Below are 16040 nucleotides of genomic sequence, written 5' to 3'. Positions count from 1 at the left end.
TTTTGGTCACAACCTCCTCTTCTTTGATCGGCCTATTTTCCAGCATTGTTTTGACCATACTTAGTAGCATACTTTAGTGGATATCTTCTTTAATACCGATGTATCATAAAGAAAATTTGGTCGTACATGATTAAATGCACCTTATATATCTAGAAAGGCAGTTAACGCAATATCTCCATTAATAATGGAGCGACTAATTTTCTGAATTACTACGTCCAGTGCTGTTTCTGTTGATTTTCTTGTTGATAGGGATCATGATTGCCATTGAGAGGATGATATGTCAATGGCCTCTTTTTAATATATCTCTCAAGCATTTTTTTGGTTGAGTGTTACAATTGGTCACATATTAAAAATAAAAACATTTTAAAATAATATGTTTTATTTTCTTCTGACCTTCGCGTCGTTCCGCTTCTGCACCGATTAACTGGTTCGGCTGCTTCTTGACTGCTTGACGTCTGTTTCTCTAGATACAATTTCCGACGCTGTCTTACTTTCCTGGCGGATCTTGTTAAATTGGTGGTAGTAGTTTGGTAATAGTCATGTTAGTGTGCCATGGTGATAACACGTGCGTCTTGTAATCTTTTTTGAAATATTTTTCATGAACCTTAAACGTAAGAATGCTCTGTTTAATATTATTCACTATTACTAATTTAAATAGATTTTGACAGATTTTCATATTATGTTTTTATTATATTCAGTATATAATCGGAAGAGAAGGGATGAAGGCCGGAGGTCGAAAACACAGCACTTGAAAAACAATTTAAAAATAAATTAATATAATCTGTATCTGTTTTTCTATATCTTGAATAAATCCGGAAATGTTAGACCTTACTAAGATCTCGGTCACCGTGTTTATATTTGTATTTAATTAAATGTTTGTTTACCCAATAATCTCGAATAGTATTTTTTATTAAGGTCTCGAGGAAATTGATGTTAAAGGAATAACTAAAGATAAAACCATTTTTAAAAAAACTTTAAAACGACAATCATTTTCGTTAACGGTATCTTCCCTAATGATTAATTTGGAAGAAAATAGCTGTTGATATTAAGGATGCCGATTGTTAGATATACTTTCAAGTATCAAAGTGTCTAAAGTTACCAAGAATAATATTTTAAATACTTAAAATATATAAAGCAAAATCTGATCAATAATTTTTACGAATGATAAATGATCAGAGCAATTCCCTGACAGGTTTCAAATTGATCAATTTTAAAAATGTATTTATAAATTCTTGAGACATTTATCTTTTCTTTATCAATCAATAATCAATTAATCAAGATCCCACTGCAAAATCACGACAATCATAACGTAGTTAATCAAACTCACATTTTTACATACATTTAAAATTAGGAGAATATATTAATAATAGGTTGCCAGTCAAAAAGTGGCCGCAAATATTTTTAATTCAATTAATATTAATTTGTTTTTGACGAAAATGTTTCGTTCATTTTTTTTTAATAAAATACGCTGCTCGTAGCTTATGTGCATGTTTTTTATATCAAATTAAAGCTATTGTTTTTATTATAATAATAAAAGGTCACCTGAAAAAAAAAATTGTCACAAATTAGGGTTTCCAGACATTAAAAACGCGAAGTATCAAAGAAAAGTAAAATAGAGTTAGCACGCAACTACATTAATTTGGTAAGTGATAATATGTATATTATTAACACCATCTATCGACGCATGCTTTAAAAACTCACACAACTGACACAAGCCATGTCAAACCAATCTCCTCTTTTACTTTATCTTTAATACCTCGCGTTCTTAAAAACTTTCAACCCTAATTTGTGACCATTATTTCTCAGGCAACCTTATATAATTAGATTAAAATAGCTTTAATTTGGTGAACATAGATATACGTCATGAGCAGCGAATTTTATTTAAAAAATAAAAGAACGAAATTTTTGTAATAAAAATTAATTAACATTAATTGGATTAAAACTATTTGCGGCCACTTTTTGACTGACAACCTGTTACTGATATGTTTTCCTATTCTTAAATGTATGTAAAAATGTGAGTTTAATAAAATACGTTATGTACGTAATGATCTTGCAGTGGGATCTTGTACTAAATGGATAATAAAAATTTCAAGATATTATTTATGAAAATACGGTCATTTAGTCCAAGAAAATATTTTTTAGTATTGACGAGACTCTGATACTTGTTACATAAAAAATAATATTGTTGATATACTAAGAGAGATAAATAAATAATCAAATGCATCTCAAATATTTATTAAAATAATCAAAATAAGAATTTTTCATTTAAGTTTTTAATAAAAATACATATGAAATGTTTGTACCTACATTTATAGCAGAAGTTAGGTTTGGATAATATAATATACCGATTGGACTAAAAGAAGTGGGACGGTCGAATAAAAATCAGAAAAACAAACTAAAAAACCTGTTTTCCATATTTTTCAAAAATCTATCACATAACACCAAACTCCCAGCTCCACCCCTGGAAACAACTTTAAAATCTTAAGTAGAGACCGCCATTTTTATTGCAGATAGATTTGGATTCGTTTGCAAAAATTAGCAACTTTTATTCAGATCATTTTTTCGAGCAATAGATGACGCTATAATCGAAAAAAAAAAACGATTTATCCTGTTACCGTAGGAAAATTATGAAGGCGGTCTAATATCTCGCGAAATACAATGCTAAATGAAAAACCAAAAATCCGACGAGAATGACACCAAATACGACCCCCATCACCACCTCTGGGGTGGAGTGGAGGCAACTTTGAAATTTTAAATATAAACCCTCATTTTTTATCGCAGATTCAAATTCTGCAAAAATTCGTTAAAGAGTGTATTCACTACCATAAAAATTAGTTTGCGGACTTCTAATGTGTACTTGTTTTTTTGGAATTACAGCGCCATAATACTGCAATCTAAAAAAAATTCAGATAACACTTGTTTACTTTTTCATGCAAGATCCAAATCTGAAATAAAAAATGGAGCTTTCCATTTAAAATTTTATTAAAGTAACTTTTTACCTCACCCCAGTGGGGAGGGGCAGGGAGTCGTGTTTGGTATCATTCGATGTATTGAAAAATATTAAACATGTCTTTTTTAGTTTGTTATTTTGCAGTGTATTCCTGGAAATATTAGACCATTTTTATAATTTTATATAAATTGGTTTCTATTTAAGATTTCAAAGTTACCTCCATTCTCAGCCCAGGGGTTGGATGTGGGGGTTCGTGTTTGGTATCTTTCAATAGATTTTTGTAAACTATTGGACACAGATTTTTTAGTTTTTTGATCCAATGTAAATTTTGCGGAATATTCAACCGTCCCGCTTCTTTTGGCACACTCTATATATCTCTATATCCCTAGTGAATTAATTTTATGATATTATCCCAATAGGAATAATGTTATATAAACAAAAACATAGTAAAAAGCATTTTGTCCTTGGTTCCTTTTTTGCTTTGCACTTCTCTTTTTTGATATAAAAGAATGTATCTTCCTTCTCGATAAAGGAGTTTTTTACATATTGGTTATGGCCAGTTTTATTGTAATAATTTATAATTTATTAATGCACTATGGATGCAGTACATACTATTATAGGTATTACTATTAAAAACTTTTTTAATTCTGCCAAAAAGTAATAGCAAACCATTACACATTGAAATAATAGTCAATATTTTTATATATCTCATTTAGTTTAAAAGTCGACAATGATCTTAAACTCAAGATTTTATTTTTGTATTCTATAAATTTTCAACTTATCTTCTTATACAAGACGTAAAGAAAAAATGGTCAAACATTGGACTGTTATTTTAAGTGCAAAGTTAAATAAATTTATATCATACAATTATCATTACAAGTGCTGTAATAGACATCATGAAAAACAACTTAGGGTACAAACGAAATAACAAGAGGCAAAAATGGATGACACACGAAATACTATTACTAATGGAAGAACGACGAAGACACAAGAATAAACAAGATGGCAGCAATATGTATGAAAACATTAACAGGCAAATAAAAGCAAAAATAAGAATAGCAAAAAATGAATGGCTTAAGCAACAATGTATCGATCTAGAACATTTACAACGACAGCACGACGACCGTAATTTACATAAAAAGCTTAAGGAGACTGCTGGAATATACAGAAAACGAAGACCAACCATCATAGTTAATCAGGATAACCAGATAGTGCTGGGTGAAAAGGAAAAAATTGATATATGGGAAAATTATATCCAGGAGCTCTTCCATGACGAAAGACCCATGAGTGAAGTTTATACAGACGACCAGCTGACTGGCCCTTCAATCACCAAAGAGGAGATAGAAAAGGCAATATTCAATTCAAAAAACAATAAGGCACCTGGACCAGATGAAATCCCGTCAGAAATACTCAAATTACTGGATGAAAGGGGAATTTCAGCACTACACAAAATATTTAACTTAATTTATGAAACTGGCTGCTATCCTCAACAGTGGTTACGCTCTACCTTTATTCCCCTGCCCAAGAAAGTCAATGCAAAAAGATGTGAGGATCACAGACTCATTAGCCTGATGAGTCACACTTTAAAGATATTCTTAAAAATACTACATCAAAGAGTATACAAAAAATGTGAATGGGACATCAGTGACTCCCAGTTCGGGTTTAGGCAAGGTTTAGGAACACGAGAAGCAATAGTAGCAACACAGGTGCTGGTCCAAAATTGTTACGATCAGAAGAAGGATGTGTTCCTATGCTTTTTAGATTACCAAAAAGCGTTTGATCGTATCCAACACCACAAGTTAATGCAGATCCTCAAGAAAGTTGATATAGACCAAAAAGACATAAGATGCATTGAAAACTTGTACTGGCATCAAACGGCACAGTTAAAAATAGACAATTCTATATCCAAACCCATACATATAAGAAGGGGCGTTCGGCAGGGATGTGTGCTTTCCCCTCTTTTATTTAACATTTATTCGGAAGCCATATTTCAAGAGTCTCTGGAGGATGCAAAGATGGGAATCAAAGTGAATGGAGTACTGATCAACAACATACGATATTCTGATGATGGTGTCTTAATTTGTGACAACATAGTCGATCTTCAACAACTTGTCACTATAATCGGAGAATACAGTAAGCGAATGGGATTAGAGATTAATACCAAAAAAACCAAATTTATGATCATCTCCAGAAACTTGGATGCACTTGAAAGCTCCACCATAACACTGAATACTAAGTCCATTGAAAGAGTGAGTAAATTTAAATACCTGGGATCGTGGCTTTTTGAAGACTGGGCATCGGACAGGGAAGTAAAATGTCTCATTGAGCAAGCTCGACAAGCTTTCGTAAAATTCAAGAAGGTACTGACTTGTTCAGAGTTCGATCTTCAACTGTGACTAAGGTTTACTAAGTGCTACGTGTGGTCAGTGCTGCTATATGGCGTAGAGGGCTGGACGCTCAAAACGAGGGATATAAACAGATTAGAAGCTTTCGAAATGTGGCTCTATCGCCGTATCCTAAAAATACCATGGACAGCGAAAATCACAAATATAGATGTCCTTAAAAGAATAAACCAAGAACGCCAACTTTTCGAAACCATCAAGAAAAGGAAAACGGCGTATCTAGGTCACATCATGCGAAATGAAAAATACCAGTTCCTCCAACTTATAATCGAGGGTAAAATTGAAGGCAAGAGAGGAATGGGACGCAAGAAAATGTCCTGGCTCCGAAACATAAGGCAATGGACAGGGATTAACGACATACAATCTCTGATACATATTGCAAGAAATAGAGAATTAATGGAAAATGTGATCGCTAACATCCATTAGTGGATTTGCATCTAAAGAAGAAGAAGAATATCATACAATCCTAAAACTAAAAAAAAAACAACAAAAAGTTAAACTTTACGAAAAATGTTAAAATCCAAAACCCTTAAAAAATACAAAATCGGAATAAGATATATACTATAAAATAGAAAATTTTTAAAATATTGAAATATTAAAATACACAATTAAAGAGCATGAAAGTATTACAAACTCATGGCAAAGGCTGACAACAAATACATATATAATAATAAAAATATTGTTCAAAAATACTTTGGAAAATTACCAGAATAATACCAGAAATTACTAAAGATGATGTTAAAAATGCCTTAAAGTGAATAAAAAATGAAAAAGATCCTAAAGACGATGAAAAAACAAAAGAGGTGATTACAGCTAGAGGTCAAACTACTTTGGAGACAGTTAAAATCCTAATCACCAAATGCCTCTTTGGCAGGAAAATAGCGAAAACCAGTGATAAATTGAAAGCTATGCCTGGATCATACTGTGAATCACATCATAAACTGCCGGTTTAAATTAAACACAACTTGAAAAATACATCAGTTAAAACAGCTAATAGTAAATAATGAGAAGAATTCCAGATGAAACTGATATACAAAGAAAAACTACAAATAAGAGAAGACAAGAATACAATAAAAAGCTGGAACATTAGAATTAGTGGAAAAAAGAAGAGTTATGCTACCACATACTACAAAAACAGGAAGCAATATTCAAGAGATAGTAGAGCTCAGTAGTAAAATAAAATGTATTTGTATAAGAGATAAAAACAACCATATAAATAACGTATCAAGAACTGGAGCAAGGTAAAAACTGTCATAAAAGTCATAAACTATTTAACAAAGTTATATATTTTACCCGAGAGTTCAAGTCACAACTTCAACCCATTTAAGATCATCATGGAAAAGTAAAAACCAACATACATAGCACTGCAGAAACCTGGAAAAATTACTGCTCATAATTATACAAAGTCACTTCAAAAGATTCATTAATCTAGAACACAAGAAATATGCAATTAGAAAGGCACAAAAAATCATTTTACGACCAGACGTAGTAAAGGCTCTCAACCAACTAAGAAATTAAAAAAACCCAGATATCTATGGCATTCCAGCATTTCAGCGGAGACTAAAAGCAATGTGTGAGATTGGCGTCGATGTAATACTAGGTATCTACAACATGATCACAGGTGAATGACCTGATGATTGTTGCAAATCAACCTTTTGCCCTCTCCGTTAAAAGGATCACTAACTGTATGCAGCAATTACAGAACCATTGCCTTTATTCCTCATGAAAGCAAAATCCAGCCACATATAATCAATGAGCGGTTAAACTTCGAAGAAGTAGATAGATTTGTATACTTGAGCTCCCTAATAACCAACAATGGCAATTGGTCAATGAAAATCAAGCGTGGACTTTTCAGACTCAATCAGACTATTAAAAAAATGAACCGAGCATACCCAAATTACTTCTGCCACATAGCTAAAAGACCTGACATTATGAAACTATTTATTGCAAAAATTAAGGAAGAAGGCCGAAGACCAAGATGAGGATCTACAGCACGATGGGCAGACCAAACGAAGACTCTGGTGGAAATATTCTTACATGAAGCCGTTTAAATGCTTCATGATCGAAGTTAATGGAGACAGCAAGCTATCACTGTTTAGAGTGTCACTACGCACTGATAAGGGCTCAAGAAATGAGAAGGAGTACTTCTTGGTGTTATTTTCTGCCTGGTAAAATAAAGAGGCTACAATGGAAATTCCACATCAATCTCAAATATAAAGCAGCCACAAATATTTTTGTTTTCTTCCAGATACTCCTTAACAAGAACCCCAAATATGAGACTTTTCTATGTTTTACGATATTTTTAAGGCGGGTCTCTTAGACTGCTCTTCTAAATACCTCTTTCTCTGTAACAGTCTCTGTCTGAGCAATATAAGTAACCTCAAAAGAATCCAGATCAATAATTTTTTAATGCATTAATTTAATTTCATTGTAGAAGTAAGTTTTCTAATTTTTTTCTACTGCTTCGTTGTTTATCTAAACATAAGCAGTGTTGTATTTCCATTTTACTATATGTAACCGAAACATAAACTCTGGGATTAAACGGTTTGAGATGCCTGAAAGCCTCTGAAATATGGGAATTGGAAAAATACTAAAGATCTTATGGACATAAAGCAGAACGACTAAAAAAGTTTCTAAATGGTAAGATCAATTAACCTTTTACGCCAGGCGCGCGGACATAATCTCTGCACCGAACTAAACTTCTCAATTTTTTAAAAACTACCCTCCCTCACGTTCTAGCCCGCCCATGTACCTCACACAAATATTAATTGATTTATTTACACGAAGTCCCAGTCGCATCCTGTTCTTTGACGTAAAGGTATTAGTAATAGCAGACAAATTCTCCGCGGTAGCCTTGTTGTTTTGAAATTTTGAACATTTGTCAGATATTGTGTATTTTAAAATGTTTGCGTATGAGGCAGAACAAGAAAGTTTGCAACGTCTAATGGACAAATGCCTTCGAGACGACGACGAAGAATGTACGAATGTATGACGATGACGGAAAAGAAGACGAAGAAGAATATAACATAGAACAAATGGATGAAAATAGTGATACAGAACAAGAAATTTCTGATACGAGAGGTGCTGAAATAATGGTTTCTGCTACGCCTTTCTTTCCTGGCAAAGACATAAATACAAATGGATGAAACATATTCCTCCAAGATATGTTAGAACACGTTTAGAAAACCTAATTACACATTTTTCAGGAGCTAAAGAAGTTACCAAGAATTTAAAAGGTGAACTAGATATTTGGAAATATCATGATCATGATCATGATAACCATTACTGTTGAATCTATAAACAAACATCGACACTCCCAAGAAAACTATAATCGAGAGAGTAACGCAATAAAAGCAGCTAGCAGATTCCAAGACCTTATCTAGCTGCAATTTGGAGTCATATTTGGGGCAACAACCACCAGGTCCTTTTATTGTAAGTAATTCTCCATCGGACGTGGTAAAGAGATTATGTGAGCCTATAAGAGGAACAAAACGAAACATTACTACTGACAATTGGTTTTCAAGCATACCAATAATCCAAACCTTGCTTCATGTTTTCAAACTTACATTTCTAGGAACGTGTCGCAAAATAAGAAGAAATTACCCCATGAATTTTTTAAACCCACAAGCAGGCCTATTCGATCCAGTATGTTTGCTTTTTATGATGATATTACTTTGGTATCCTATTTACTAAAACTAAATAAAAATGTACTCTTCTCTAGTTTGCATCATAACGATACAATTGATGAGTATTTTATGAAACCCGAAATGATTCTTCTATAAAAGGGGTAGTTGACGTAGTAGACAAGTTATGTGCTGCCTACGACTACGCTAGGTATATTCGACGATGTCCAATGGTAATTTTTTATTTTATGCTAAATGTAGCTGGTATAAACTCCATGGTCCTTTTCTGTTGTAGTAATAGTGAGATTGGCTTACCACGAAGACAGTTTTTGCACAATTTAGCATTCGCTCTGATCGAACTGCAGCATAACGTCCGTGCTTTCAAGTAAATATATCACATATCATATTAGCGAAAATAAGGTAAATTACTAAGGAAGATCCTATAAATCACTCTCGACTCATTCCAGGAGATAGTAAGGCAAATGTGGCTTTTGCGACGGAATAAAAAATAGACCCAGCAGTCGCAAATTAAAAAAGTTTGGAAAATTTATGTGTGGTGAACCTACTGTTTATGCTTGACCAGATTTTTTTAAATATAATTTTTTTTGAATTGATTTAAAATATTCATATGCATTTTCTTAGTAATTATTAAAACTTTTATATTCTAATTAATTGTTTCGATTTTCAATAATTGTTTTTTCGAACATTTTACTCAGAATAAATGCTCTAGCTGTAGTTTATTATTTTCAAACAGTTGATTAACATCTACTTAAATCATTTTCGAAGTTAGTACAATAAATTTAAGCCAGTAGATTTAACAAAAATATAATATGTGGACAAATATTCCACGTGCCAGCCGCAGTGTCTAGATTATAAGCGCCAGCAGTGGAAGAATATACAAATATGTAAAAATGTATTACGTATGACTGAAAAAGGAGAGACACAATGAGGCATAGAAGAAAACTAAAGAAAAAGGGAGGTATAACCAGACAAAATGGCTTAAAAATCTAAGTTATTGGACAGACAGAGATTAATTTGGCGCAGAGATTGTCAGTATTCAGTAACAAAGTGGATACGCCTAAAAAAGAAGATACGAGATTTACGTAACAGTTGTATTATTTATTTATGTAGCGTATGGCTCAATACATGAAGTAAATACAGTAATAATTGTAAAAAACGTAAGTACATAATTCAGAAATACAAACATAAGATTATATAAAAACGAACATAGACAAAATACAGATAAAATACAAGATAATACAAACAGATAAGGTTATATCTTTAAGACAAGTTGAGCTATCCATTCAAGGCTTGCAGGAGTAGTTTTGAAAAAGTCTTTTGGGTCCCCTCGATATGCCCTCAATTCACATGTCTCCACTATGTGTTGGATGGTTTGATATGGAGCTCCACAGTCGCAGCTGGAGGTAGGCTGTTTTCTCCATTTATGTAGGTTGTGTGCGCATACTGCATGTCCCGTTCTAATTCGGTTTAGGCTCTTCAATATGTTTCGTGGCTGGTCGAAGCCATCAGGCTTTTGGACTGGATCAATAAGGTTGGATACTTCAGGTGGGGTTTCCTCAATCCACAGCGTGTGCCATCTGGAGGTAACATTGAAATCATCTGCTGTTAGCTGTTGGGCTGCTCTTATGGGTGGTTTTCTGGGGATGTCTTCATGGATTGGTAGTTTTAAGTTTCTATTTACTTTCGAATACTCCGTTATCAAGGCCTTTTGTCTTCGTAGAATAGGCGGAGGAATATGGCTAAGGATCGGAAGTCAATATAGTGGAGTAGTCTTGATGCAGCCGCTAATCATTCTCATTGCTATATTAAGCTGCGTATCAACTATTTTCACATGACGACTATTTAGCCAGACCGGTCCACAGTACTCTGCCACAGAATAAACCAAACTTAGCACAGATGTTCGTAGTGTGTCCGCAGATAGTGTACTACAAATAACTAAAAGTTTACAAATTTAATAATTTTATTTAATTTGGATACTATGTTTTATTAATGATATTCTTGGGATTTTAGCTTCAAAAGTTCTGTTTCCAATCTAAATATTTATTTGTTGGACACAAAACAAACTTTTCTTGTGCACATAATATAGTAAATTAAAAATTGGTTTATTTTAAGTTTTAGAAGTTGTAGTCTAATATAAGACCATTTTTCTTCACTTCTTGTATATCTAAAAAAAACTTTTAGTCTAAATACCAAAACGCTTATATAGAGGCGCAGGCGTCAAAGTTTTATCGACGCTAGCCTCACACTTATGATGAATGTTGCTGTCTTATGTAATATTCTATAATATACACCTAGGATTAGAAATTTTATTATCTCTATATTGAAAATGTTTTTTGAACATTTTATGCAGGGTGCGCAGGAACGATTTTCTATAAAAGAAAGTATCGGCGCATCCTGTGAATATAAAACGAGTTGTAAGTTAAGCACGGGTGTTAAATGTTAAATAATGTAATTGTATTTATAGACGGGGTGTTGCAAAATTAACAAAATATGAGAAAATACAACTCATAGATTTACGTATCTCATGATGCGGCCTAATTTTTTAAACAGTTTTGTCTTCCAAATTATTTTATTTGGATTTTATATTTTTTATATTATATCTATTATTTTAACATAGAAGGCCTAATAAATTACAATAATTTTGAATTTTATATTATATTCTTGGCAATATGAAACAACATTGTTGTATGAATATAAAAACACTATGTATTTTACTTTAATAATTTAAGGCCTAAAAGTTACCTGCATTGCTACTTATACTTAATTACGCTCTTATGATCAAAATAAAACAATAAATTGTTCTGTATTTTATTATCACTCGGTCAAAACGTATAAAAGTCCTAAAAGTATGTGTTTAGAAGAGCTGTATATATCTTATATTACAAATGAGGTAATTTTTAGCAACATCTCGTCAATAGTTTTAAGTTAGAGCTTAAGACTCCCGCAAAAAGCTTCGGTATGAATACCAACCTTACTGGTTTGGACTCGAACAGTAACGGCAGACCCGCCTCCCCTGACCTCACCACATTATTTTTAGTAAATAAACGAATATATGATAGAGAATAGAAAGTAGCATAGATGCAGTAAGTTCTATGAAGTTTCAAACTTGGTTTTGAAACGATAACCATGTATTTAAATTCTTTCTTGGGGCCAATTCTTGAAATTGTAAAAATGAATTTCTGACAGAAAGCAGTTCTTTCTATCAATACATAAAACGATAAAAGTAATACTTAGAAAATACTTATAATATAATTTTTATCGGTTCAATAAGATGACAAAGAAAAATATGAAAAATATGAGGACGAAAATAGAGGACAATGACAAATATAGAGGAGAAATGTTTAGGTTTGAGATTTAATTCAATAGATAATATTTATCTTTCATGGAGTACTCTGTACATATCACTAAAATATTAAATTCAATATATTGTATATTTCACCCTTCTTGACCTGTAACTTATCATATCATGGAAATAAAAACTAGTGTTTTTATTAGTGACAGGGCTCAATATACCGAACAAAATTGAAACTCATAAAACATTAATAATTATGAGGCATATGTATATATATATATATATATATATATATATATATATATATATATATATGTATGTTTATATATATATATTCAGGGATTCTACAGTATTCACTGCCTTCCCTCGCTCAACCGTTTCCATCTCTCTCTGTTGTTACATTCTCCATCGTTAAGGCCTGTCTTACTCATGGCGTCGTCTACTTCGTTCCTCCAGGATTTTCGGGGTCGTCCTCTTTTCCTCCTTCCTACGGGGCTCCATTCGGTTATTCTCTTTATCCATCTGCTGTCGCTAGTTCTTCTTACATGTCCATACCACTATAAAATAAATTTTAATAAATATTAAAAATCAAAGCAAATCTTACCTATACGCTTTACAAATATAAAATATGATACTTATGGCATCACTGAATAACTTGTTGGCTTCAAAGGATTGCAGAATGGTTAGTTGCGGATGTTGGCTTTACAGGATAACTTGCTGAAAATGTCAGGATCAAGCCCGTTTTAGTTCTGAGCAGCTATTATCCTACGCAGCTATTAAATTAATTAGGCCAAAAAAACTAAAATAATAAATGTCGAGTTAGTGACTGCATAGATTTTAAAATATGTCCTTGCCATATGATGCTTGAAAATAATTACAATATTAAATAGAAAATAGCAAATTGGCAAGGATAAAATGAATATAATAAATATTAAACAAATTAGTTATCGTTATGATTATGGTAGATCGGCTCATTTATGAGCCCTTCAAACACCTACACCTCCTAAGACGGATCCATTTTATCACTCCTATCATACTAACTAGGCCCATAAGGACCTATTCTTCGGCGTTTCTGGAGCTCAGGCTGTTCTGAGCTCCCATCTCTGCAGTAATCAGCAGGGGTTTTAAGTCTGAGCCCTTCCTACCGTTCTAAACGTCTAATCCTTTAGTAGCCTGTGGCCTCACAGAAAACCACAAATCTCTTTAAGCATAACTCCCTCATTTGGTTCGGTTGTATAAAGATCAAACCGAGGATCTTCTGATAGGCCAGTACCGGGCAGTTCGAGAAGACGTGTCAGGAGGTTTCCTTCTCCTCATTACAAAGACTGCACCGTGGACTATCGGCCAATCCAAGCAGATGAAGGTGCCCCCTGAGTCTACAGTGGCCGGTAAACATACTGACCACCAGAGAACATGTTCTACGGTCTAGGAGCAGAAGGCTTTTGAATGGTCCCACTATGTGGAGCCTAGCCTGTCATACCTCCACAACTGGTCCAGGAATCCTGAAACCTCCAGAGAAAAAGCTTTTTGAAACTATGCCGACCAGTACTGAAGGGCACTCCAATCACGGGTTCGACCAGCAGAATGAATGCGCCCTGTCGTGCAAGTGCGTCAGCCCGTTCGTTCCTTTTCACGCCTGTGTGTCTCGGTACCCATACCAAGTTAACACTATTAGTCCGAGCAACATCAGCAAGTGCTCTCTTGCACTCAAGAACCAGCTTAGAGCTGACTTTGGGCGCTTCCAAAGCACTTGGCGCTGCTTGAATTTCAGAGCAGATAGAGATGGTTTTGCCTGAGCAATCCCTATATATTATCTATACCAGGACATACCAGGATTGCAAAGATCTCTCTGAAAGACTGATCCATGGGAGCCAAGAGCCCGGTCAGATTCAAATCCGATTCCGCTCTCATATACTCCGGTCCCTTATCACCTGTCTATTCTGGATCCATCCGTGAACCAGGCGAGTCCGCTTCAATGGATCAATGCCGGCTTCCGTTCCATCCACTCATCCCAGTCAGGAAATTGAAACAAGAAGGAGGATGAGAACTCAAATTGAGGGGCCATGCTGTCCTGTACCATAGAGAGCACAGGACAAAAATCGAGGGTCTGTCTCCAGATGTCACAATAGCCCATCCGATCATTAATTCCCAACCAGTATCCAGAGCAGTAAAGACGATGCTGCTATGATGGCTTCGTGCTCTACAATAAGATGTAGAGAAGGCAAACTTAGCAAAGCCTCAAGAGTCGCTGTGGGAGTGGTCCTCTTGGCTCCTGAGATGCCAACGGATTTAACAAATTATAATAAAGATACTAACTGCGTATTGGATTATAAGTTAAAAAGAAACATGTGAGGAAGAGGTCATGTATGTTTAAAAATAAAATGAAAGTTAAAATTATAAAAAGACACTTGATATTGGTTAAAATTAAATATAACTTATGCCAAGAAAAGATAATATTATAAGATTAATATTATAAATGAATTATCAATCCAAGCATGCCTTTTTATAGATGAACAATATTTATAAAAAATATACCACTTCTAGAGAATTGTGGCAATGGCAGAGAAGTGAACTGAGGCATAGAAATTTATATATTCCATATCTGTGACATAAAACAGACTGGAGTCAAATATAGCAAATACAACTAAAATATGTGAATACTGAAAATAAAAAATAAAGACTAAATAATATATTTAGTGGATTAAAGAATTAAGATAAGAATTGGAAGCCAACTATTTTTAAAATAAAAATAGTAAAATAAAAGAAAGTTATTAAAATCAGAAGAAATTGAAATAAAATAATGATTAAAAGAAAAATAACAAACATGTGAGGTTTATATCGTTACAAACTGAAAGCATTTAGATTGTAAGTTTACAGAATAATCCTGAAAATATCGTGAATTGATCATGTAATAAAGAGTGAATAATAAATACCATTAAAAACAGAAAACTGCAATACCTGGGACGTGTTACGAGTGACGAAAGATATTACATGCTTTAATTAGTTAAACAAGGGAGAGTCCAGGAAAAGTGTAGGAAGAAGAAGAATCCCATGGCTGTGCAACTTACGAAAATGGTATAGATGCTTATCTATCAAACATTTTAGAGCAGTTTCATCTAAGATCAGAATAATTATAATGGTTACCAACCTCCGCCACATAGATGACACGCAAAGAAGAAGAAAGGTTATTTTAGTTTTAGCGAATTGCTTGTGACCTTCCTGAAAAAAAAAAACATTTACGTCAACTAGTACCTAACATTTTAGACAAACTAATCACGTGATGAACGTGACTAGAAAAAAATATCGTTTCGTCGATAAAACAGATTTAATATTAAATGACTTAATATTAAAAGTTAATCCGGATATTATATTATTCATGAAGATTTCGCCATATTTAATCCGTTTATATTTGCCATGGTTTATTAAGTCTATCATTATTTTGATTTCATATTTAGACTTTAGCCTAAAATGGAACCAAACTATTATACTTATTTGAGATTAGTATTTTAAAAAACATATAATAAATAAAGTGTCGCATGACGTCTTTCTTTAAAAGAATCAAAGCTGAAGAATAAAAGTGGGCGTCAAGAATGCTAACATGTAATATACCTACAATATATATCTTTCATAACCATTTCACACTGTAAAACATTATAATCAAAAGAATATAACTTTAAAACAATGCAGTACAACACTCATTATTACACAAAATATATTTGCAAAAAAGAAGCAAAATTTTCTTACACAATACG

Source organism: Diabrotica undecimpunctata, chromosome 1 (assembly GCF_040954645.1).
Source record: "Diabrotica undecimpunctata isolate CICGRU chromosome 1, icDiaUnde3, whole genome shotgun sequence".
Taxonomy (NCBI): Eukaryota; Metazoa; Arthropoda; class Insecta; order Coleoptera; family Chrysomelidae; genus Diabrotica; species Diabrotica undecimpunctata.
The sequence above is the reverse complement of the archived record's forward strand: the minus strand, read 5'-3'. Positions refer to the sequence as shown.